Source organism: Coturnix japonica, chromosome 7 (genome assembly GCF_001577835.2).
Source record: "Coturnix japonica isolate 7356 chromosome 7, Coturnix japonica 2.1, whole genome shotgun sequence".
Lineage (NCBI taxonomy): Eukaryota > Metazoa > Chordata > Aves > Galliformes > Phasianidae > Coturnix > Coturnix japonica.
The window spans coordinates 32732074-32756041 of NC_029522.1; positions in this window are offsets into that span (position 1 = coordinate 32732074).

A 23968-nucleotide genomic window follows, 5' to 3' on the forward strand; every position below is an offset into this window, starting at 1 on the left:
CATAATGAGCACAGGGTTAGTTAGTACTGCTGAAAATAAAATGTCAGGTTGTAAATATAAAGAAAGGGAAAAAAAGAAAAGAGGAAAGTCCTGTCCAACATTAGCACAGACTTTTACAGGATTCTCCCTCATTTGTCCAGAGTGTGCATCTCCTTCCTGCTATGCAGTCTGTACAGCCTGTGAGTGGAAGGTCATTTCTTTAATGGTAAGAGATGTGTCTGATGAGAGGGGCTCTTTGGGCTGCGTGGTTCTGGATACAGATACAGATGCATCTCACTGCAGATATGAAAGCCCAGCGTGAGGCCTCGTAAATGATAAAAATATGTGTATACTGGAATTATACACACAGGCATGCGCACATTGGTTAAATTGATGCTTGAACATCTACGTGTGTGTATAATGTTCCGTTCTCTATTCTGAGAGGTATTTATAAATAGGTATTATATATTTCTATTATCCACGGCTCTATGTGCTCACATGTTATAAAATCTGTGGGGTTTTTTTTTTTTTCTGGTATGCTTTTTAGGGTTTTGCAGGGTAATATATCTGATTTCTCTTTAAATTAAATGAATTTATTTGTCTGCCTTCCCTTAATGGAATCAGTTTTGATATACTCTTTGTTCATGCTGTTACAGGCTTCAGTCTAAGGGCTCTTTGTATTAACTTTTTTAAGTTACATTACAAAGAGGTTTTAAGATTTCCCAACAGGCTTTTATTTAACCGGGGCTTTTGATCTCAAACCTGCTGGGGCCTAGTGAAATCCTTACCAATTCTCCAGTAACTCCTCACTATTGGAATTTGAAAAGACCCACCTGAAGGATTTAACTCGCTGTATGGCTTCAGCCATCCTTTAGATGCTTCTATTCATGCAGACAGCGAGGGGGTCGAGGGCACCCTTTGTGATCCTCCAAGTAGCCTAAGGTGCCCTTTGCATAAGTTGTACTCCTGAGGAAATAAAAATCAGGAGGACACAAACCTATATACCTTATTTCCTGCTATCTTTACTTAAAGGAGGAGCGCAGGGGGTCTGCTTAACATCCTTTGCTACCTAAATACCTTTTGGACATGGGAACTCAATAAAGGAACTTTCATTGCATCCATTACCCTACTGCGGTGCATAGCAAATTAGATTTAAAAGGGTACTTTTTCCCTTACAGCTATTTCGATCGTTTTCTTTAAAATTTCAATTTAGTGTCTAGTGACAGAATGTGCATTAGAACTATATAGCACCAATTACACTAACTATGAACGTTATTTCAAAAGAATTAGTTATATTAAGTTATAGGCAAACCGTTGGGGGAAAAAAGGTCAGTTAGGGGGAAAAGAAGGAGAAAAAAAAAAAAAAAAAGGAGCCGTGTGATAATGTTTTAAAGGGAACGACATGAAGTGAATGCTCTTTTTATTTTGTAATCCTTTCATTTTGCATAACCCACACTGAAATTTCACCGCTCTCTCAGTCCCTGCTGTTGGAGCAGGGGGATGCCCTGCCCTCCTGTTGGCTCACAATAGAAAGCCTACAGCTGAGCCCTGTAGTGGAGAGGCATCCCATTGAGAGATGGGATCGGGTGCATTCTTGTCTCCCAGCTGATACTGATGGCCACAATGCAGGGAAGAACTGGCAGACCCATCTCAAAAGAATATCATAACTAAGTACATTCTTGTCATAGTTTTAGTACCTATATTCTATTTCTTGACTATAATGCATTTAACACATCTATTACCTGAATTTCTGTTTGTTTTCAGAGACCTTTTATTTTGGTTTTTAATTTGACTTTATAATAAAACCACGCTGAAGTATGGCATACAACCCCAAACTACCTTCTTTTCTCACAACCCTTCTTCCCATTTGTTTATTTGCTCTTGGTTTGTGGTTTTTTGTTTTAATTTCAAGGGATGTTTGGGTCACTTCCTTGTGAGCATTTGATGTGGATGTGTATTGCACCGGATTTTTCTTTTTCTTCTTAATATTTTTTTTTTTAGATAAATAGAATAAAAACTATCAAATGTATTCCCTTTTTCTTCCTGAGACCAGGTTTAAGACCCCTGCTTGAACTGTACATGGCTTGGTTATTTCAATTTATAGGGATTCCTAGTGAATCATTTTTGTTTGTTTGACATCCTGTGGGATCAAGCTGCCATGAATTTTGAATGATCTAAAAACTGTGTAGTTTACTTCAGCTCAAACTGCCTTCCACTTGAAAACATAAATCAGTTCAGCTGAAATTCAGCCTGGGTCTTTTTCCTTTCTTTTTTTTTACCCATGGGACTGGCCCCAGCCCCAGCTCCAGCCCTGCTGCTGCCCCTGGAAGAAGAGGAAACATAGATTCTTAGAATCACCAGGGTTGGAAAAGACCTCCAAGATCATCCAGTCCAATTGTACAACTGCCACCAATATTTTCCCACTAAACTACACCCCTCGGTACAGCATCCAAACACTTCTTGAACACCTCCAGGGTTGGTGACTTCACCACCTCCCTGGGCAGCCCATTCCTGTGCCTGACCACTCAGTGAGGGAAGAAATTTTTCCTATCATCCAACCTGAATCTCCCCAAGAGGAGCTCCTCTCATGTCCACATTGGCCAAGTGCCCCATTGCTCTTCATCAACTCTTGGCAAATGGGGGCTCCATGGCTGCGTAACCAATGCCAAGCAGCTAACAGCCCCTGCTTCATGTCCTGCCTGCCATTGCCTATGGGTGGGGGGAGATTTGCTTTGTGGGTTCTCATCCCCTAGGCTTGAGTTCAGCAGCTTCACAAGCGCGTGGAGCTCCAAGGAACAGCTCCTCACTCACAGACACAGCTCCACATGGAGCTGCAGTAGGAGCTTTCACTTTTCTTCCAGCAGCGAACTGAAATTAAAAGCAGATGTGGACAATGGCACTGTCTCCAGGGAATGAGAGATATTGTTTTACCAGTGTGACATCTGGTGAGACGAGATCATAGCCCAACATGTGCTGAGCTAGTCCTGCTTTCTAGGTCCTCCGTAATGGATTTGCCCCATTGGTTGTGTGCACGGGCTCAGGTTTATCTACATCATCATGTTTGCCCACCTCATAGAAGGGATGTGGTGCTTCCTGGGCACATTTTTTCCTTTGCCCCATACTCCTGTCTGTGTGTCTCAGAAAGACTTTGTGTGCATGGTGTGACTTTGTGGGGAGCAGCACCGGATGCTGCCCTAATGGCAGAATAGGACCAAGACACCTGAATATCCCCAGGTTTATTCTCCCAACTCCCCCTGTGACCTTTGGTAAGTAACTTAACCTGGTGTCCTCAGGATCCCCAGTAAAATGGGAGACCTTAATACTTATCTGGTGGGATAACAGTGCTTAATTCTTACCTAATTGGATGACAATACTTACCTACATACCTCACAGGGGTGTTGTGAGGATTAATTAGCTAATGTTTGTAAAGTGCTTTGGAGATGGAAAGCGGTATATAGTCGTGCTAAGCACTATTACTGCATGCCAGCACGGAGACCTTAAAATGGCTACAGACGGAATAAGAGTTTTTATATGTTTTGAAATAAGCCAATTGTTCAAGGCATCCGGATGCTGGAAGTATTTTTAGGCAGAGATTTCCAAGAAAGTTGGGAAACAGAAGGGTATAATTATATGATCTGAGACCTTTTCTTGTTTCTTTTAGAGAACTGACTAAACATAATCTTAGTTAGGTGTCGTTTGATGAATGTAAAAACTGCTTCTTGGGGTCTAAGATGGATCAGCGTTTACTCTTGCTGATCAAACAATATTCCTTGAAAGAAATATCACTGTTACAATTTGGACAAACAAATATATTAAATAAGCCAGAGGAAGTATTTATTTCTCTGTTCTTTCTTTCCGTATTTCTTTCTGTAAGCAGCTTTTTTTTTATTGGCGTAATTCTGCTCTTGTTCCCATTAGGGTAACTGAAAGGTAACACCGCTGCAGTAAATGGGATTACGCTAGATGCAAAAGCACTATGTGAGAGCAAAATTATATTTATATGTGGTCTGAAATGCAACTTGATGCTTGGACTTCAAGAAAAATCAAACCAACCATTCCTAGAAATATGTGGAAATGTAACTTCTTAGCTTTTTTGCTAGGACAAACAAACCTCCCCTCCCCCAAATCTCTTTGTTAAATACCCCTTGTTTCATGGCAGCTCCAGAGCAGCTCTTGCAGAAGGCAGGTCTGGTGTACTATAGATGACATTTTTTCTTTCACACGAGGAAACTTTGAGAGATTTTTGCCTTTAAATATTTTATTTGGTTCCTAATGTGCACTCTTGGTCCAAGAAAGCAACTTTATAGATATCAAAGCTCCCATTTGTATTTTTTTCTTTTCTTTTTTTTCAAGAGCGTTTCTTCAGATCTTTTACTCTCCAGTGTTAGAGAGAATTCCCACAAATTCCTGAAATCTGTTAAAATACAGAGCTGAGTGCTCACGTTGGTATTTCTCTGTTAAAAAGACTGTGCATTTTCATTCTGGATACACGAAAGAAATTTGATATACTGCTGGGCTAAGTACCAGGATTTGGTTGGCTCTATGGCCAATTCTTACATTTCCGTGTTGGGCAAATGTAAGAATGGATGACATTTAAGATAAAACCAATCCCTATGCCTTACTAATGGAGATCAGGTTATTTGAAAATGCATTGCAGACCATTCCCCACATCGGGTGAGACAAGGAAAATGGCATCAAAGGGCTCAAGGCATCCAAGAGAAGAACTTGACCAACCTCAAGCAAGTTGCCTATTTCCCAGCTGTGAGAACAGACATGGAGAACTGGGGAAAAGTTGGGGGGAAAGCTGGGCAGAAAGCTGGGTGTCACATGTGGGAAAAGTATCTCCTGGATTAACCAGCACTTGGCCCTTCAGCCACCATGTGGTTCTAAGGCAAGCCAATGGCACTGAGTCCAGCCCTGGTCCAAGAGGGAGGATGGCATGAAGTATGACCAGTGCTGTCAGTGGTGGGCTTATAAAGCTGATGGGCATCATCTGTGTGCATGGGTATAATGGCTGTTGAGTGCTTTGCAGTTGGCCATCCTGAGGAGGATCTGAGGGTATAGCAAGAGAGGTTTTATTTAGGACACTAAGTATCTAGGCAGCCAGATTTGCAGGCTTAGAAGTTTATTAGTTTGGTAGAGGTACAATTCTTTGCCAACCCCTTGGTGCTCAACTGTAACATTTCCCAGGACAGGAACAACTAGCAAAATGAATCACCACAGCTGGTATGCAGCCCCCATGAGGTGAAACTGCCTGGAAATGGGGCACCTCACACAGCCCTGCCCAGCCTGATGCACCCACCATGTTGTAATGATGTGCAATGGACAACGATGGGATAGCAAATCTGGATCACACACTGCACTGAGCGAGGGGAGCACTTTCCCATTAACCCTGCTCTTGGTGCACCTGGGAGATGGAAAAAAGCTTCAGCAGCTGATGGCTTTAATCACCTGCATTCAATCTTCTCTCCCCCACCCTGCTCAAATCAGCTCCACCTGATGGTGTGGCTTTTGGTTGCACTCTAGCAAGTGCTTAGTTAAATGGCAACTGCTGTTTTTAAATTAGCTCCATCTATTTGTGTCAGTTTGGAGGTGTACAAAAAAGATTTTGCTATGGGGCAGGAGGGTAACGTGTAGGCATCTATGTGCTGAAGCTGCCAAAAAGATATGGGCTCTTAGGAAGATATATCCTATAGAGACAGGCTCCACAGCCTAAGAAAGGATGTGGGAGCTGGGCTGGGAAAAGCAAAGGAGTGGATAGAATGCTGGAAACACTCTACAAGAAAGGTAAGTTGCTTGTTTGCTTTAATCATAGCTGATGAGGTTTAATACAAAGATGAAAGATAGCAAGGAAGGGCCACAGAAGAAGCCTGAAGGCCTACAAAACTCCAAGTCTCAGCCATTAGAGGATTCCTTGCTCAGCGCAGGTTTCTGCAGCCCTGCATGGGACAGAGCAAAGAACCAAAGCAAAGTGCCCTCTTTAGGTCCTCGAGAAACAAAGCATTCTGTTGGTTAACCATTACTCGGCGTTTTCCCGTCCTCACAAAACCAGCGAGGTTAAACATTAAGCACCCGCAGTGAAGGACACCTGTATTTGCCGGTCCCATTATGCGCCCGTACTGAAAAGGCTTTACAGCTGTCTAAATTAGCATAATTAAATCCGCATCAATTAAAAGCCTCCATCATCCCTTTCCCCTTCACATGCAGATAGTGCCATTTGTCCGAGGTGCGGAGTGACAAAAGGAATCAGGAGCAGCGAAGAGCCGGGCTGGGCTGAATGGCAGAGCGAGGCGGTGCGGGTTTGGTGTTTTTCGGGGGGGAGTTGGGGTCCCACGTTCACCTGACCCTGCGGGAGGGCCTGGTGCTGGTGGGGGGGTCTGCGCTTTGCATCACAATCCTGCCCGAGCTCGGAGCCCGGCATTCGGGGTGTGCATTTTACAACGCGCTTTGGCTTCTATTGCTCCTTTGTGCTCCGTTAACGGGAGGGGGTCAACGAAGCCAGTTCTCCCCTCCGCACAAGCGCGCACCCCAACCTTACTTTCTTCCTCCTCTGTTTGCGTTTTGTTTACGGGTTTAGTGCCGCTCGGTGCGGGGGAGCCCCGGTGACCCCAGGAAGGCAGCGCTGTGCAGGGCTGGCACCGAGCGTTCCTCCAGATGAGAACTGACACGGGGTTCAGGGGTTAATTTCTGGAACAGACGCATTTGCATACAAATGAAAAATGATGGAATTTCTGTTCTCCTAAATTTTCAATGTCATCAGCATCAAACAGCAGTCAGTGCTCCCTTGCTGTTTGAAGAATATTCATTACTTCAGAAGAAGGGGCACCTTGTTTGGTATTAATCTCCTCTTCAGGTCAATGACTTAATTTGCTCAACTCCATCTGAAGTGCCACTCACTTTCTGATTTCTGCGCTGTTCTTTGTTATTTTCCATAACGTGCTCTTAATACTTTTATTGTTATTATTTGTAAGGGGATATGCTTCTCCTGCAAATATGAGCAGGATGAAGGGCTGCCTTTGGTTATGGGTTTCCAACCAAAGTGCTCAGCACCACTCTGTACCATTTGTAGCATGTTTTGGCGACTGCTTCTCTTGAAAGCCAGGTATTGAAAGCCAGAAAAACATATTTTCACAGTGGAATAGGAAAGCAAACCTTTTTTTTTTCCTTTTGAAAGTGATACCTAAAGGGATTTTGTGTAACAAGATTGCAGGGTGTTGTACCTCTCCAAAAGGTGAGACACTGCAAAGCAATTAACCTCCCTCCAAAATAAAATAAAAATCATAACTTTCCCTTGGTCGCTGCTTCTGGATCTTCTCACCCTGAGCCTCATAGGAAAACCTTGATGCCCACTCACATTTCCCCACTGTCCCCTTAGTGCTGTCGTGGGGCCTGAGGAAAGGTCCCATTTCCCCCATTCTGCACTTTGTGGTTATGATTCTTCCCCGAGTGGGATTATTCTGGGATCTTCAGATCCTGGAGGCTTGGGGGTCAGCCCAGGCTGTACCAAGCGGTCCCTCCAGCACCATGCACCATACGGTTTGCCCCAAACCCTCCCTTTTTATATGGCTTTCTGGCTGGATTTATTCCTGGTCCTGAAGATAGCAGCTTTTTAGGAGGCTGGAGAAAAGCTGTGAAGTGCTTTCTAGTTTTCTTCTCTAGTTATTATTTTTTACATATCTATCTCCAAAATGGTAATATCGCCTGTTTGGAATGAATCATGGAATCATAGAACCATTAAGGTTGGTGAAGCCCTCTAGAATCCCCAAGTCCAACCCCATCCCACCCCCACCATGCCCACTGACCATGTCTCTCATCCCCACAGCTCTGGAGCACCTCCAGGAACTGTGACCCCCACTGCTCCCTGGATGGCCCGTGCCAATTCATCACCACTTATTTCCTGGCTGTGTAGAATTTATAGCTGTGCAGGTACTTTTATACAGTGCATTATGGAACTGACAGAAGCCTTGGGCAGAGGAAACATAAAAATAACATGCAACTGCTGGAGGAGAGGGCTCCCTTCCTACCTGCAGCATTAAGTTAAGAATGTCTAAGGACTGATCCTCAGCCAAGCTGGATTTAGTGTAGGTCACCCCGAGGTGGGGCAAGGGGGCTTTGTGTCATTTTTAGCTGCCCTGATCCTGGGGGGCTCACAGGTTGGGCTGGCTGGGCTGGCCCTGTGCCGTGGGGCAGGTTGGGGATGAGGGGTTAAGCCAGCTTTGTCCAGAGCTCATTTGGGAGCCTGTTATCTGGGCGGAGCATTCTCAGTGAAGGAAACTTCTATGGATAGAGTTGGTAAAAGCCGCCCTAAGTCCAGTTCTGATTCCTGTACGTGGGAAAAGAGCACTGAAAATGGGACTTGTGTGCACGGTTTCAAACTGGAAGCCCAGGCTGCTGGCTGGGGAGCTGGTTGGTAACCACGTCTGCCCATCTGGTTCTATGAATATTGATGGTAAAGTCAGGAGAAGAGGCTTGTCAGCATGTTGGGATCTGGCACTGCTGATCAGGGCAGGCGCTTGTGCTGCTGTGCAGTGTCTGTGTGCAGGGATGGGCTGCTCTGCCAGCTGAGGATCTGTCCCTCCATGAGAAAAGTTGAGATCCCCATTGTGGAATCAGTTTGGCCACGTTAGCGATACGTTGCTCTAGAAACGTGTCTATGAATATGCTAATGTTTATTTTGCCAAGCGGAGCTGCCAGGATGTGCCATGTGGCTGAGTTAGTGTTACTTTAAGATTTTTTTTTTGCCTTTTCAGACTTTTGAGCTTCTAAACTTGTAAACACAACGTTTTGTTGGCGCGAGTTTCTGGGGATTTTATGCATACAGCTGACTTTTATCTTCACTTTTTACATCACCTTAATATTGTCAGAGAGAAAGCACTCATCTGTTTATGATAAGTTTATCAGAAATACTCCAAAGTTTTCTGCCACTGAGATACTATATTCTTAGGGTGGTTTGCTATGGGGTAATTCTGAGACAACAAACGGAATATTTCAAAGCCCAGATGCCCCGTTTAGACAAGGGGGTTTATATTGATTAGAATCTGCTTTCACCTAACATCGCAGCGTAAATATCACAAAGACGTAATTAGAAAACTCGGTACAATATTGAGTCCCAGTCCCCGTGTGCCAGAATTGTTTGAGTGCTGAGGAACTGGAGCTTGTTTGCATCCCAGTGTGTTGTGAAATGCAAACTTCAAAGAAAATATTATATCTCCCAACTCCAGCTCGTGAGAGCCTTGGAAGTATAATACAGAACGGCTTAGCGATCCCTGCTGAGGAAAGGGCAAGCTGACACTGAGACGGCTGCTGGAGCGCTGCGGAAACACTGGTGGGCAATGAGTGCATTTCAGAGCTGAGCTCAGTCTCAGGAGCCAGGAGGGAACCACACCGGGTCACCCCGTTGGCCCAAATACATGAGTTTGTCTTTTTGCAGATATCCACGTGTTTGCTCCATAGGCTTCCCATCAAATTGGGCCCTCGCAGCATTCCAATAAAATATTTAGATTTGCAAAACTCCTGGAAGCCAGATTTATTTATTTATTTGTTCTTAAGGCAGAAAAGGATTTTAAAAAAAAAAAAAATTAATTTTTTTTACTTTTTATTTTTTGTCAGACTGTCAATGTCTGAATTTCATCACAATCTGTTCGGCTGTTTGTAGCAGGCAGGCGTAAAACAGAGCGGGTAAGTGTGTGTGTGTGTTTTACTCCTTATACATATTGCAGGAGTGCTGCCTAATTCCCTTGATGAGGAAAGCTCTGCAAATCACATACATCTGCGGGCGCTGCTGTACAGAAGCACGGCAGCGGATGGGTGCTTTGAGGGAGCAAGGGGAAGTTTTCTAGGACTTGGAGATCAGCGCCCTGTAGCAGCCCAGCCTCCTGCTGATGTCATCCCGCTGGTTTTGTTTTTGGTGGTGGCTGTTGTTTTTGAGTGACCTGAGTGTTTTGCCTTCAGAAACTTTGCCTAGGAGGCCCTTCGACACTTAGGATTCCTGGCAAGAGGGAGAAAAATATATATATATATTTGCTGATGACAGCTCTGAATATATTCTCTTTAATTGTCGCCTGTGTCTCCGTCCCATCCTTGGCACCACACTAAAAATAGCAACTTGGGCTGATGGTTTCAACACCATCTAATGCGTGTGTCTTGTGGCATACAAAGCCTACATAAAAATGTCAGGAATGAGACCTAAGCTGGGAATAAAGCTGAAAATCGCAAACATGAGACAACCCCGAGTAGCAAGGGTGTTACATGCAGATATCTTATTGATATCTCAGAGTAAAGGCAGGCGGGCAGAGCTGTGAAGTCCCTACCCCTTTCCATACATAAAGGGTGCCTGGAATAATACTTGCCTGCAGTATTTGTAAATAATTTGTTGCTATTGCGTATATTTATATTTTTTTTAGCCTTCCTCTGCTCACTTTGATAGTGAGCTGGTGGAGGCAGGTGAGCGCAGAGCATGTTTTTCTCATCTGTTTTTCAGAGGGTAAATGTGTCTGAAACACACAGCAAGTACCTGGCAGAACAAGATGGGGCGCCAGGTACAGCATTGTTTGGATTTCATTGGGTGAGGATCTCCATCCAGGAGCTGTAGTTTTGCCCCTGAGTGCTGTTGGTACTGACACAGGTCTTAGCTTGTAGGGCTGGGGGAAGTCTGACACAACAGGCAACAGTGCCAATGTTAACGTGATGCTGTAGTTATGGCCTTGTCAGCGTTTCCATGATAAACGTCTGTTTGCAGCAGTTGCAAACCAACCGTTCAAAATAAATAAATAAATCCATATGAACTCAAACTTGGCATACCAGAGTCCAGGAGGGAATGCTGAGCTTTTTGGAAATAATGGCTTCTGATTACCGTGGACAGGCATGACATGATGTGCAAATACACGCTCTGCATCGCGCCGGAGAGAAAGAAAAAAGAAGCATAACGAATGTCACCACTCTGTTGTGGCCCAGAGTGTGAGCGCCGAGGGTCTGTCTGACTTTTGGAAATGCGAGAGAGATTTGATTCATTTTTTTTCCTTGGGATGTCTGATTCATGCCCTGAACTGGTTCTCAGCTCCTCCTGTTTGCTCCCCATCCCGCGGTGGCTCTGGGTTAGCAGATTGCGGTCAGCTGGTGTTGATCAGCACTGCACACTGAAGCCCAGTGAAGTAAGGTTGCCTTACACCAGCGGACAGTCTGACTCTGGATCGTCTTTCTGCAGAAGGCTTCAGCATTTGCTACCCATGTGGGGCTCTAGTGAGTGTTAGTTTAACTTTGAAAGTCCATTTTGCTGTACTGATCAAATTCCAGGCTATAAGTGATTTGGTAGTAGTTTCAATGAGGACATAGCTGGCTCCTTTAAATCATGCTGCACACGCAGTTATTGCACTGTATTTTCTACTTCCTTCTGTTAGCAACATGGTGGTACCCAGCCAGGTTAGCAACACTGGGATGTCTTAAGAGGCCGTGATCATTGCCCACCCTAACCCACTTACCCATGTAGTGATTTTCCATGGTGAAGCTCAGTCATGGGATCACAGGGGTTGGAAGGGACCTTTGTAATTCGAGTCCCACCCCCCCGCAGAGGCAGGTTCCCTATAGCAGGTCACACAGGAAGGCATGCAGGACTTCTTGAGTATCTCCAGAGGAGAAAACACCAGCCTGGGCAGCCTTTTCCAATGGTCTGTCACTCTGACAGTAAAGACATTCTTCCTTGTGATAGGATGCAATTTCCTGTGTTCCAGTTTCAGCCCATAGTTCATGGCCAACTCCAGGTCCTTCTCCAAAGAGCTCATCTCCAGCAGGTCATCCCCTAACCTGGTGCATATCGTTATATCTCTCCAGGTGCATGACAGCGCAGGTTCCACAATACCCACTGCATGGACCCAGCTGAAGATGGCATTGTGGAAGGCTGCTGTGTTGGTTGAGCGATATTTTCCCCTTGGTGAATCTGTGTTGACTGCTGATAACCTCCTTCTCTGGGTTATATCTTGGGATGCTTGTGGGCAGCACTCGCTCCTGCATCATCATCATCCTCACCCCTGACTCACATGAAAGACAAGAATGGTGACTCATGAAATACGTGCGTCCCAGCACAGCTTTCCCCAACATCTGCATTAAAAGGTGAGTCCTTACTTCTGAACTAAGCTCGGAAATAATTGCAATGCCACAGTGACGTTGGGTTTCTCGTAACCAAGTGCTAAATGTGAAGAGCTGCAGGGTCTGGTTTTGCAGGGCAGACAGCAAAGCAAAGGTGCAGCAAAGTGGAGGTGACTCCTTTCTCTGCACAATGGCGTCGGGCACACGAGAAAGAGGAAGCAAACTACTGACTGGGGTTTTTTTAGATGTGACATTTCAGTGATGTACCAACAGAGGAAATTTAGCTTGCAGAATCCTGTGAGCAAAACACTTCTGAGAATGTATGTATACAATTGTTTAAAAAAACACAGGGTTACTGACACAGATGCCAATTTGGTAGGGCATATGGAACATTTACACTTGCCTTTTTCATTCTTTCTTGCTACAGCTGGTACTGATTTAGTATGTGAAATTTTACTAGCAGGAGTGCTAATCAAGACAGAGATTTCTGTGAGGATTTAGTCATTTATGTGGAGGAAAACTATGGGTGTCATTAAAAAGTACAAGATCATCTATGAGAGAAGCATTATCATTAGCAACCTCATTTTTAAAGCAAACAGGGTGGGGGGGACGGGGGGGAGGAGGGGGAAGTACTGTATCTCTCGAACAGCAGCAGCAGAAAGTTATTTTCTTGCAATGCAAAGAAGCCAACAGCAAAGGTTGCTCCAAGTGACTTCGTTAGCAGTATGCTGGCCTGCTCTGTAACATCAAATGGATGTGGCTCGGAATGGGATTACGTACAAAGAGCCCATCCAGATCCTGGATCTGTGTTTGAAGCAGAAGCCTCTGCTTAAACCAACTGCAATGGCTCTGCATGTCACCACCACAACCATTGGGATGAGTCCAGCAGCGTCCCACACCTACCTGGCAGAGTTTGTGGAATTTCCCTGGTTGTTTTATCTTGTTGTTTTTTTGGGTTATTTTATTTTATTTATTTTTCTTAAGAAATTGCAATCTGGAACTTGAATGGAGACATTCAGACCTCAAGTAGCAGTTCTGGCCAATTTCTGATGTTGACAAGAAATACTGTATTCCATTAAGAAGGCAACGAGCATACATTACATATCCAGAGAGGCGATTTTACATTACACACAGCGTAAAAAATTATGCTCTGGTTTAACTATCATTTCCTGCCAAGATTATTCCAGTGCAAACAGCAACAGAACAACTGCAGTATGGTAAATATGTTGTACAGGTGGCTTGGTGATGGGGGGACCTGAGCAATAATGCTGACATCTGTGGCTGGAGGTGGCTGGGTGGCAGCAGTGTGGTCCCTGCGGATGGCAGCCAGCTGCCTGCACCTCCAGCATTGCTTCCATGCAGAGAAGGATGAGGAGTTCTGGAGTGGGCTCTGTGCCCTTCTCAGGGCACTTTCCCACCTGGTTTGGGTTCTTAGGTGGGAATGCAACGGGAGGAGGATATGGGTTTTTTGGGTGTGATGGGTGGCTCTCAGCAGTGCCCGGATATTTGCCAGGAAATATGCCTAGTAGTTAAATAAATACTGAAATTCATCTCAACTTCTCACTCTTTAACTTGATATCGACTAACCTGAATGTCTTTGCAAGCTGCCCACTTTGGCGTGGCCAGTGTTGCATCTGGAAATATGATCATAGCAAGCAGGGCATGGAGAACATAGCCAAGACATTTGCATTTGTCAGGTTTCTTCCTGGCTGAGAGTCTACAAATTTTAAGGTAGACTCCCAGATAACTGCTGGATGGCAGCGGTTTTGTTTGGTGCTTGCAGGTAGTGATGCTCTCATGGTGCTGCCTTCTTGAGCACTGCATAACCTGCTCTTATACTTTTGATCTACCTGGGCTCAAACTTTCCAAGAAGTCCCTGTAAATCTGGCATTGAGTCCTATTTTTACTTCCACAGCCCAGTTTTTCACTGGCTGAGATAAAGTTTCCTGTTAATTGCCATTTTCCAATATTGCATCTAAGTAGAAGAAAAGCCAGAGATTTTTTTTGTAGAGTTGTATGGCTTCTGCATTTGGAGTGGCAATTTTTGCTTAAAATTGGGCTTTTCCCAAAGGAAATGTACCACTGAGCACAACCATCTCTTAGAATGTCCATCAAGCTGATTAGCTCCAACCATTGAAAACATAGGGGAGGAGGCGAGCTGATGCATGAATGTTGCTGCATGCTCCAGGTAGGAGTGCTTGCACAGCTGTGAAAGTGATGCAGAGACATTGTCAGCTTTGTGGATAGAAGGAAGGGGTCAGCTTTCAGTGTGGGCATCCTGGTGCTGATGCTCGTAGTGGCTGGACTCCTTCCTCCAGACACCACCAACTTTTGACTTCTGTTACAACTGTCCAAACTTCTCCCAGAGTCTGACATTGGGTCAGAGCAGGAATACTGTAAGACTTGTCTCTGCCTGCCAGAAAGAAAAGAGACCAAATTGCAAGGCTGGATTTATTCTCGTTATTCATCAGGGTGGTTACATCAGCAGAAAACGCTCAGTGCAGCAATCTGAAGTCTTAGACAGTTTGTGATGTTTAAACATCTTAAGCACTGTTGAGCATTTTCTTTACATCTCTTGATATGGCACGGTGGTTTTATTTAAGCAATCCTGAAAATCGTGGCCAGCTGCACCATCTGCCAGCGACGACGCAGGATGGGTGCCTCCAGCATGTCAGCGCTCAGATGTCATTTAAAAGGGAAATGCTGTCTGAGCTGGGAAGGGGCCGAGACAAAGAGCCGGGCAGGCAGCAGGCTGTGCAAAGTGGGAAGAAGAATGGATACCTTTTCTCTGGCCTGACCCGAACATCTGAGTTCTTTCCCTTGGGGTTTCTCACCCCCAAATGTTCTTTTTTTTGTTGTTGTTGTGTTTCTTTTTTTTTCTTTCTCTCTTTTTTTTTTTTTTTTTTTTTATTGCTTGCAGCTTTTTTCCCTTTTAGGAGTTGTTCGATGTGGAACAGGTGGCTTGTGGTGCAGGTCACTGGCCATGAATGCTGTGCACAGGGCTGATGCTGGCATTTAAAGGTCACTCCTTGCCGCTGCTCGGCACCTTCCCAGCAGCAGGTGACCCATGGGCCCCTCTCACCCCATGAAGAAGCCCCACCGCACCTTTGGGAAGCTGTTTGCAGCAGGACGAGGCGCGATCACAGCTTGGCTGAAGGGTGTCACATTCCCCGTGCTGCAGACACGAGGACCAGTGGTGGAATATTCGATTACATGTCAGTCACAGCACATTAGGCAATCTTCCAGTCTGCCAGCTTTGCCCTTCCTGGCTCTGAGCAAAGTGTCATTGGGAAACAAGTGGCGCAGCGAGGCAAGGAGGTGATGCTAGGGAGCTTCTGTCCCTATCAGAAATGTCCCATAGGAGCCCTTCAGTGGGGCTACAGATAGGGCATGGTACTTTATGCCTGGTGAACTTGAATGCAAACCGGTACTGCTTGCCTTTATCCTTAGTTCTAAAGGTATAAATGTGTGCAAAAGCAGTAGATGATGCAGTGAGGAACTGGGGAGCTGCCATCCCAGTGGTAGTACCAAAAATACTCTTTCAAATACAGCGGCTATAAAAACATGTTGCTCTGACCGAGCATTTTCTGGGCTGTTTTGCTTGCAAATTACTTAACGAAAATACGTTAGAAGTGGAAGTTAAGAGCTGTGGACAATTTCCCGCTTTGTATAAGCCAGAAAAAATCCCATCTCAGCTCCAAGAAGGAAACTACTTTCCAGAATGTCAGCTCATGCAGAAAGTCCCAGTTCAGCTGGAACGAGCCGCTCCGTTTGCGCTCGGTGGTTTCTGGAACAACAAAAAGCCGTGTATGTCCGTGCTGGGAAGCACAGGCACTGAAGGATAATGTGGGTAGATTATTCCCGTTGGCACCAGGGGCTTATTATGGCTTTTGTTAAGCATCCTCCACCCATTAGCCACAGCCACAGGAGAAGGGAATGGTGGCGTTCCCATTTCGCTTCTTCTGCTTCTGCAGTTGAGCTGCACCTCCTGTTTGGAGACTTTCAAAGTGAATTTTAAATCAAAGGAGACAACACTGCTGTTACTGGTTGGGACGTCCATAAGAAGAACTTCAGCTTTGTCTACTTTGATTTCAGATTCACTTTGATTGTTTTTCTGACAGGAGGTGCAAGCATCACAAGCCTCTCAGTAGCAACACCACCATTAGCTTTTCGAGTGATCATCGCTATTTAGCTGGAGAGGCAATAAGAGTGGGGTGGGTGTCAATGGAAATAACCTTTTCGTTGCTTCCAAAGCTTCAAACCTGTCCTCAGGCTCCCAGGCTTCGAGAAATACTTAGAGGGAGAGACTGCCTGCAGAGCGAGGAGTATGGGGTGGTGGATGAAACAATAAAAATGACGCTGTGGTAAAAGTGAGCGCAGGGCACTGCTGTTTGCAATTCTTTGTGCGTGTGGTTGGTGTCAGACTCAGTATTGTGTTGGGGCTGCAGCATGAGACCCACACGTGGCAGGATGGCTGGACGATGGCTGGTGAGCCCAGGAATGTGAGTGAGGCCATGAGGACCAAGGGCAGCCCTCAGCAGTAGGGTGCGGTGGGAAGGGATCGAGTCCATTTGGGGTAGCACCCAGGAAAAGTACTGTTTCCCCCCTATATCACCCTCTCCTCCTTGACCATGTTTGAAAAGGGCATTTCAGTGCCGACGGCAGTGTTGTTGCAGACAGAAGGACCCGGCTGAGAGCAGCCGGTGATGTGTGCCTTACTTTTAAAAAGAAAGATGTGTCTTGACAGCTTGCCAAATACCACATCTGCCTCTCTTTGCACCTCTGCGGGTGAAGCTGTACAGCAAGGTGGTGAAGATGGGCAGACCTATCAATTAACTGTGTGAGGGCCGCTCTCCCCTTTGCTGCCCAGCAGCTGTAGGCAATGCTGAAAGAACGAGCTCCCTGATGTACATCTGGAACACCTGTGGGAGATGCACAGCTGGGACTTCCCTGCAGTGACTGAGGAGCACCACACAGTGCCAGCTCAGAAGGACTGGGAGAAGGAAGGCATCCACAGTGAGTTCCTAAATATCTTTTTATTATTGCTTTTCCTCTTTTTTGTTGGTGTTTTTCTTCCTTTGTGATGGACCTGTGTTGGGGAATGCTAACGAGGCCATACAATGGTTTTTGAGTTGGCTGTTTCTCCAGGCGCTAAAATTCTATGCTGCAAGTCAAGGCAAGTCTGTCTGGGTTTATCTGATCAGGCCTAAGGAGTTTGGGGTTGTATCTTTGTTGCTCTATTTTTAATTGCTGGTCACAATAACATTAAATGATTGCTTGATGGTCTGCAGGTTTCTTGTTGAGAGTATTTTGCCTGTGACACTGAGTTTATATTTTGTATGCAGTACACTGGTGTCCTGTAAGCTTTATGAACAACTCCTATTATCTCTGAAGCCAGGTGAACAATGAACAGTTATAATCTGAAGGTGTTATAGTGTTTCAAATATGCCTTTAGTAGTGGTATTACAACCAAAGCTCTCTGCTCGTCTGCAGCTTTTGCTGTGTTCAATGACATCACAATTATGCTGGTTTTGAGCTAAAGCTTCTGTCCTTAAACAGGAACAGCTTGTGTGAAACCTCTTATGCTTTCCTTCTCGTTTCTTTTGATTGTTTCTGGACTGAAGTTGGTTGAAATAGTGAATATGTTAGGGTAGTGCGTTTTTACAGGCTTTGTGTCTGGGTTTGCTGCTGAGATGTTGTAGGTAGCTCACGTTGTTGAGTGTGGAAAATGGATGAGTGTTATTTAAAAGGTTTGAGTGGACATCTCCTACTAGTGAAGTTTGATCTCCTGGTCTGGGGGTATTTGGCAATCCTGAGATTTGTGGTAAAGGAATTACAGAAGAAAGTTACCCACCAAGGCATGGTATTTCAAGGGCCCAAAACAAAGCTTCAGTTTCAAAAGTAACCACAATTTTTGAAGTGAAATACCTAAGTGTTCATCTTCCAGCACAGTGCCAGTTGTTAAAATACCCCAGACCAGCTCTTGGCTGGGAAAGACAGCCACAGCCTGTGTCATGCTGGTAGGACTAACGCGTTCATGAGCTGAAAAGATGCTTGTGCTTCCTCTTCATTGCACTTGTGTCTACTTGTGCTCGTTCATGAGGTTCTGGAAGAGATCTGGTCTTGTTCCAAGTGATTACATGAGCTGTCCCTAAATGGAAGAAGCTTTGGTTGACCCATGCTCACTGTGTTCCTGGTACTTCCCATTTTTGATGAAGGCCTCTGTAATCCCAGACTTGAACTTACTTCTCCAAAAGGATGTTGCAGCACGACTCCCAGACTGTAGTCAGAGATGTTTCTTGTGACCAACAGGAACCATGGTAACATCCAAAAATACCTATCATGGCCTATGGAACTGCCTGAAGAATGAGTCAAGAATTTTCCAATAAGTCTCCTATAATTATATTAAAACTATTTCTTTCATCTAAGACTTAGCTTAACTAACTCTGCAAATTGAATGTTGCATCTTTCTAATGTTTCTCTGAGTCCCTGAGATTGTTTTCGTTATTGTTATTATTGTAACTGTTACTAGAATGAAATTATTTACTCATGGAGCTAAATGAATATTTTTATTGATATTCAGCTCCTGACTGCATTAGACCAGCACTCTGCATCCACTAAATTCCTGTCCCCTCCAAAGCTGCAGGTTTCTGTGTCACTGGGAGCAGTGATGACTGTTGTTCCCCTTTTTCTTTGTGTTTGGGGTGCATCAGGGTCAGAGCAAAGAAAGTGGAAATTGAATGTCCTCCCTTTAGCGGGCTTTTTGCCATGAGGGGACCTCATTATTAAACAAAAAAAGAGCGATTTTAGGATTTTTTTTTTTAATTTATTTTTTTATTTTTTTGCAAGCCTGGACCAATTAGAAATAGCCTTGTGTAGTGATGGTGTGGCTGTTGGGTGGGGGACGTGGACAGTTGTGGTCAAGCAGTTAAAGTGCATGTGTGAGAACTGGTAGAACTAACTCTTGGTTCTGGGTGGGCCCCTGACTCGTGTGACCTTGGGATAGTGTCTTTACTGCCAATGGCTTTGCTATCTTCCTGTTTGCAAGGAAGTGGTCAGGAGAGTGGGGTGGTTGTGTCCTGGTTTGTATGTGGTTGTGAGGTTTGTGTCTGAGATCATGATGAGAGACTTTTAGGGAAGTGCAGGGAGTTGGGCAGGTGCTTGGTTGGGGTAATTCAGCATAGATCAAGGAAAATCAATAGATGTATCCCATCTGGAGCGATAAGAGCTTTCCCATCAGTTAAAGCACTAGTTCTGTAAAAGGAGTTAGATGTGCTGCACCCTCTCCCAAAAAAGGTTGTATCTGAGAACATGTACTTGTAACAAGGACTGTAGTCTGTGGGATTTATTGCCAACAACAAGGATGTGCAGAGATGAATCACAGGGCAATTTTATTTAGGAAACACACAGAGCAAACTGGAACCTCACATGCTACTTTTGTCATTGACAAAGAGTCAAATTAAAACTGGCACCCCTCTGTCTAGCAACGTAGAATTGTTAACATCTGCATCACTTGTGTTGGTATATCTATGAAACAGATCAAGTAAACCTGAGGTAAAAATGCAACATGGGAATGGCTTTGTATTTCACCAGCCTCTCAAATAGGTGTCTTGCTGGCATTGCTCTGCAGCTTGTGCTAGTTTAACTGAACTTCTGAGGATGTTCTAATTCAGCTCCCTGTTTGGGTGTTCTCTGATCAGTTAAAAACAGTATTTTACCACCTGTTTCTAGAGGTAAGACAAGCTGACATAAACCAAATTTGCAGTGACTGAAGTGCTCACAGCAAACTTTAAGTATTTTACAACCTTTCAATTAAAAGAAAATCACTGCCTAATACAAGGAACTTTTGCTTAGACCAGGCCTTCATTTCCAAAACCTGTACTGTAATATTACACAATAGACTGAGGTGCTGATAATGCCACAGATAATGTAGTTGTTAATGATCAAGTTAATGTTAAAAGCCATTATTGCTCATTGACATAATTCTCAGAACATTATACTGGAGAAGTGCACCTTTTGTGTAGCAACAAAATGACAAAATGGAAATGTTAAAAGTTGAGTGCCTGAATAATAGTCTGTGAAATCATTTAGACAAGATCATTGTTATTGCCATTGTGAGAGAACCAGAGAGTGGCAGAATGAGAGACACAAAAAAAAAGTGGAGGGGGGGTTGAAGAAAATCGTGCACCAGGGTGTTTTTCCTGAAGATGTAAAGAGGATTCCCAGTCTTCTGCTTTCTCTGCCTCTCCCATTTGGAGGGTTTGGTGTAACCACAGAGCACCCTCCTCTGGCAGCTCGCCTAAAGAGAAAACTTTGGGGATGGGACCCATCACCCAGACACCAGGGTGACAAACTCTGCCCAAGGCAAAGTATTTCTTTGACAGTTTGCCATGAAAAATCTGGGACAGTGGTGTTATGTAAAAAAAAAAAAAAAAAAAAAAAAAAAGTCAATGGGGATGCTTTTGTTGTTTGGCCCTGAGAAGGAGTTATTGGTGTGGCGGAGGGACCCACATGCCCATAAGCATCCTTTGCCTTAAACTGGAGGATTCGCAGCTTGCACTGTAAAATCCTCTGAGCCACACACCACCCACGGGCATCCCGTTGACTCTCTGGGCTTTAATAAAGCAGAGAGAGAGCGCAGAGTTGTAGTAATGGGCTAAATAGCAGACAGCCTATTAAACGCCTGCAGTGGAGGGACACTTTGCTGAGCAATATACTGTAGAACAAGCCTGTGTTAAAACATTGACCCACAACATTTGGTCCATAAAAATAGTTACGTTCACAGGGACGCCTGGCAGTGATAGTTTTAATGCAGGGTCTGTGTCATGGCATAAAACAAATGACTTCCGACATTGCAGTAAAAGCTCCACTGAAAACCTTTCTGTGTTAACCACAGAGTGTAGCACAATGAGCTCTAGGTGATGGTGCTGCTCCTGAGCCACCCACAACGCTGTACCAGTGCTGTGTCCCCCCCAACCCTCCTTGCTGTCTCACTGGGGTCAGGCCAATGTCCGTGGAAAAGGCACCAATGATGTTATTTGGATCATGCTTTTTCACTTTGGATTTCATTTTTGTGTCTGATTTCCAATGAATGTGGTTCTCTGCTGAAGAGTTGTCTGTATTGTAAGAGGGACTTTGGCTTTACTTGCTTGGTATCTCCCACCTCCAACATGTAGCAGAAATACTGTGCAGCCTTTGTGTGCAAAAGCAGTTGCCTTATATATTCAGACACCTTATCAGCATCAGAACACGGTGTCACCTTATGTAGTGTGCTGGTGTTTCTCCAGCACAAGCCAGTTTTGACCAGTTTTTGTTTTCAGGTGAGCAGTTTGAGATACAGGGCTGCTCTTCACCAGCCCACCTTGCAGCCATCACCCTTTTCATCTCTCTAGCACATTAACTATCCTGGAGGGCTTTGATTCTCCCCTTGGTTTTCCTATGAGCTCCCACAAAAGCATCCAGTATAATTGCCTCTAGTTAGCATCTTTCTCAGGATATCTTCCTACGGGGTCTGCTGCTCTTGGCACCCTTTTCCTATGACCCCAGATACTATTGAATTAAATCTCCTCCATGGCTATGAATTGCAGCCTAAAGTCCATAACTAAACTGTGCATGGTATTGGAATTCAGCAGGGGCTGCAGCCAGCAATTAGGAATGGTAGACCTTGCCATTTTATCTGTCATGACAGGATGGAAATTTTAGGGAAGGAAAATTACTGGCAGGTCACAGTTTGGAAGGAAGGTAGCGCTCATATCGAGCTGCTGTGCTTGTTGCTATACATGGTGCAAAGGATTGTGTGAATCTTTTGGAGATGCTGGAGCCCCAAAGAAGAGTTTGTTTTTAAAAGGTATGATCTCCAACCTAATATATATGTGTACTTATATTTATTATTCTGTCTTCAGACAAGATAAAATCAGCAAAATTTTGGTTATTGCAAAGGCAGATTTCTATGGCTAGTGTTTTTCTGTGAAGATGGCCTTGCTACTGCTCAGTTCTGTCTGGGTGCAGCTGCACGAAGAGCACGTGGGGGTTGTTGCACCTGGGCTGTATCGCAGGGCTGAGCCTGGTGTGGGTGTTCAGGGCTCCCTGCAATGTGTCCATGATGCCCTTGCAGTGGAAGTGTTGTTACCGTGGTACTCTTCAATGGAGAGGGAGAAATTGTGACAGCTTCTGAATGCAGAAAGAAGTTCAGTCTGCCCTGATAGCCCAAATCTGCACGATATCTGCCTGATTTTGCCAGCTCCAAGGAAATGACTTGGATCCAAGAGCAAGAACCATCCTGTGCACTCCTAAATGAGCAGCATTCAGTAGAAGTGAAATTATTGCTCCTGACAGTTTCCCTATTTCTTGCCATTTCTTTATCTCACATTGAGCTGAGGCCAGCTGCTCTTCACCTAGATATTTATTTCTGCTAGATACCAATCAGCTGAGCACTATCTGTACCTACTCACGAGGAGCTGGGAGCCACAAGACCACCATTGTGCAGCCCTCCTGATCCCATCCCTCAGCTGGATTAGTGGTGCAATGCAGCTGAGGTGCAGGTTCACTAGACTGTAATTTGGAAGAGATAAGGAATATTGTAAAACTGAGGGATCTGTCCTAGAAAAATATTGGGAATCCTGCTGATTTTATTATTATTATTATTTTATTATTATTATTTTGAATGTCCTCTAGGCAATTTAGTTGTAAGTGTTTGGTTGAGGTGAAAGGGCCAAGTGGCAGAGTCCAGGGGTGTGGGCAGAGGTTAATGGCTTAGTGAGCCTCATGGGTTCTTCCAGTAGCCTCCTTTTCATAGTTGGAAGGAATCTTTAAGGGCCATCTGGTTCACTTCCCCTCAATGAAGAGGAACCCACAGCTCGATCAGGTGCTCAGAGCACCATACAGCCTGACCTCGAGTGCCTCCTGGGATGAGGAATCCACCACCTCTCTGTGTGAACAGGGAGAACTTGTAATAAAGTGGTTAAAATGCGGCGTGTAGAAAGATGGGATTTGAAAACATTTCAGTTTAAGGTGAGGGAACAGATGCTGTTCTGAAGGGGACATGGTGAAGGAAATTAAAGAGGCTGAGAACGGCTGCACAGCTGTGCAGATGGGGACAGGCAAGGTACAAGCAAGGCAAGGCTGGAAAGCGAGCATGGGAAAATATGAAACCATTTGAATATGCGTGCTGTGTGAAATCCCAAATATCTTTTCAGTGCATGCATCTGTGTGGCCTATCTGTGTCAGAGCCTTTGAGGTCTGGGTGAAACATGACACAAAACCCCCTTTTGTTCCCTTTCTCTTTTTGGTTGGTAGTTTATCGAAATGCATTCAGGTGGCAAATACAAGAAATCATCCTACCTGTGCACTCTGTTATCTAACGATAATGGCTCTGCCATTCATTGCTGCTATCAGGCCAAAATGTTTCCTTTGAAGGGATTTGTTATAAAGAACTGGAGCTGCACAAAATGCTTCAAGGAAGTGAGACCAGGCCAGGAAAAGGAGCTCTTTCTTGACATCCCTACACACGCACTCGCAACAACCCAACTTGTTGATTAATGTCAGTTTTACCCAAATAAACATCCCTTCAGAGTGGAGGACCTGAGTCCCGTGTATCATCCCAAGAGAAATTTAAGTCTAAACATGGAGTTTTATGGAGAAAGTGCTGATCCAGCTGTGGCGTGGTGCAGTGTTATGAATGGGGTGTTGATAAGCACTGGAAGCAGCCATCCTATCAGAATTACAGTGCAAACCAGGCATGTGCACAGGTCACTGCCTTTTATGAACACATGTTCCCTGATCTTATGACAAATAGGAAAGTAGCCCATGTTGACCTTTGAAGCCTGTTGCAAAGTCATTGCTGAGCTATTATTTGAGTAGCTGGAGGTAGAATAATGTTCAACTCAGCTTCCTGGAGCTGCATTTGAAA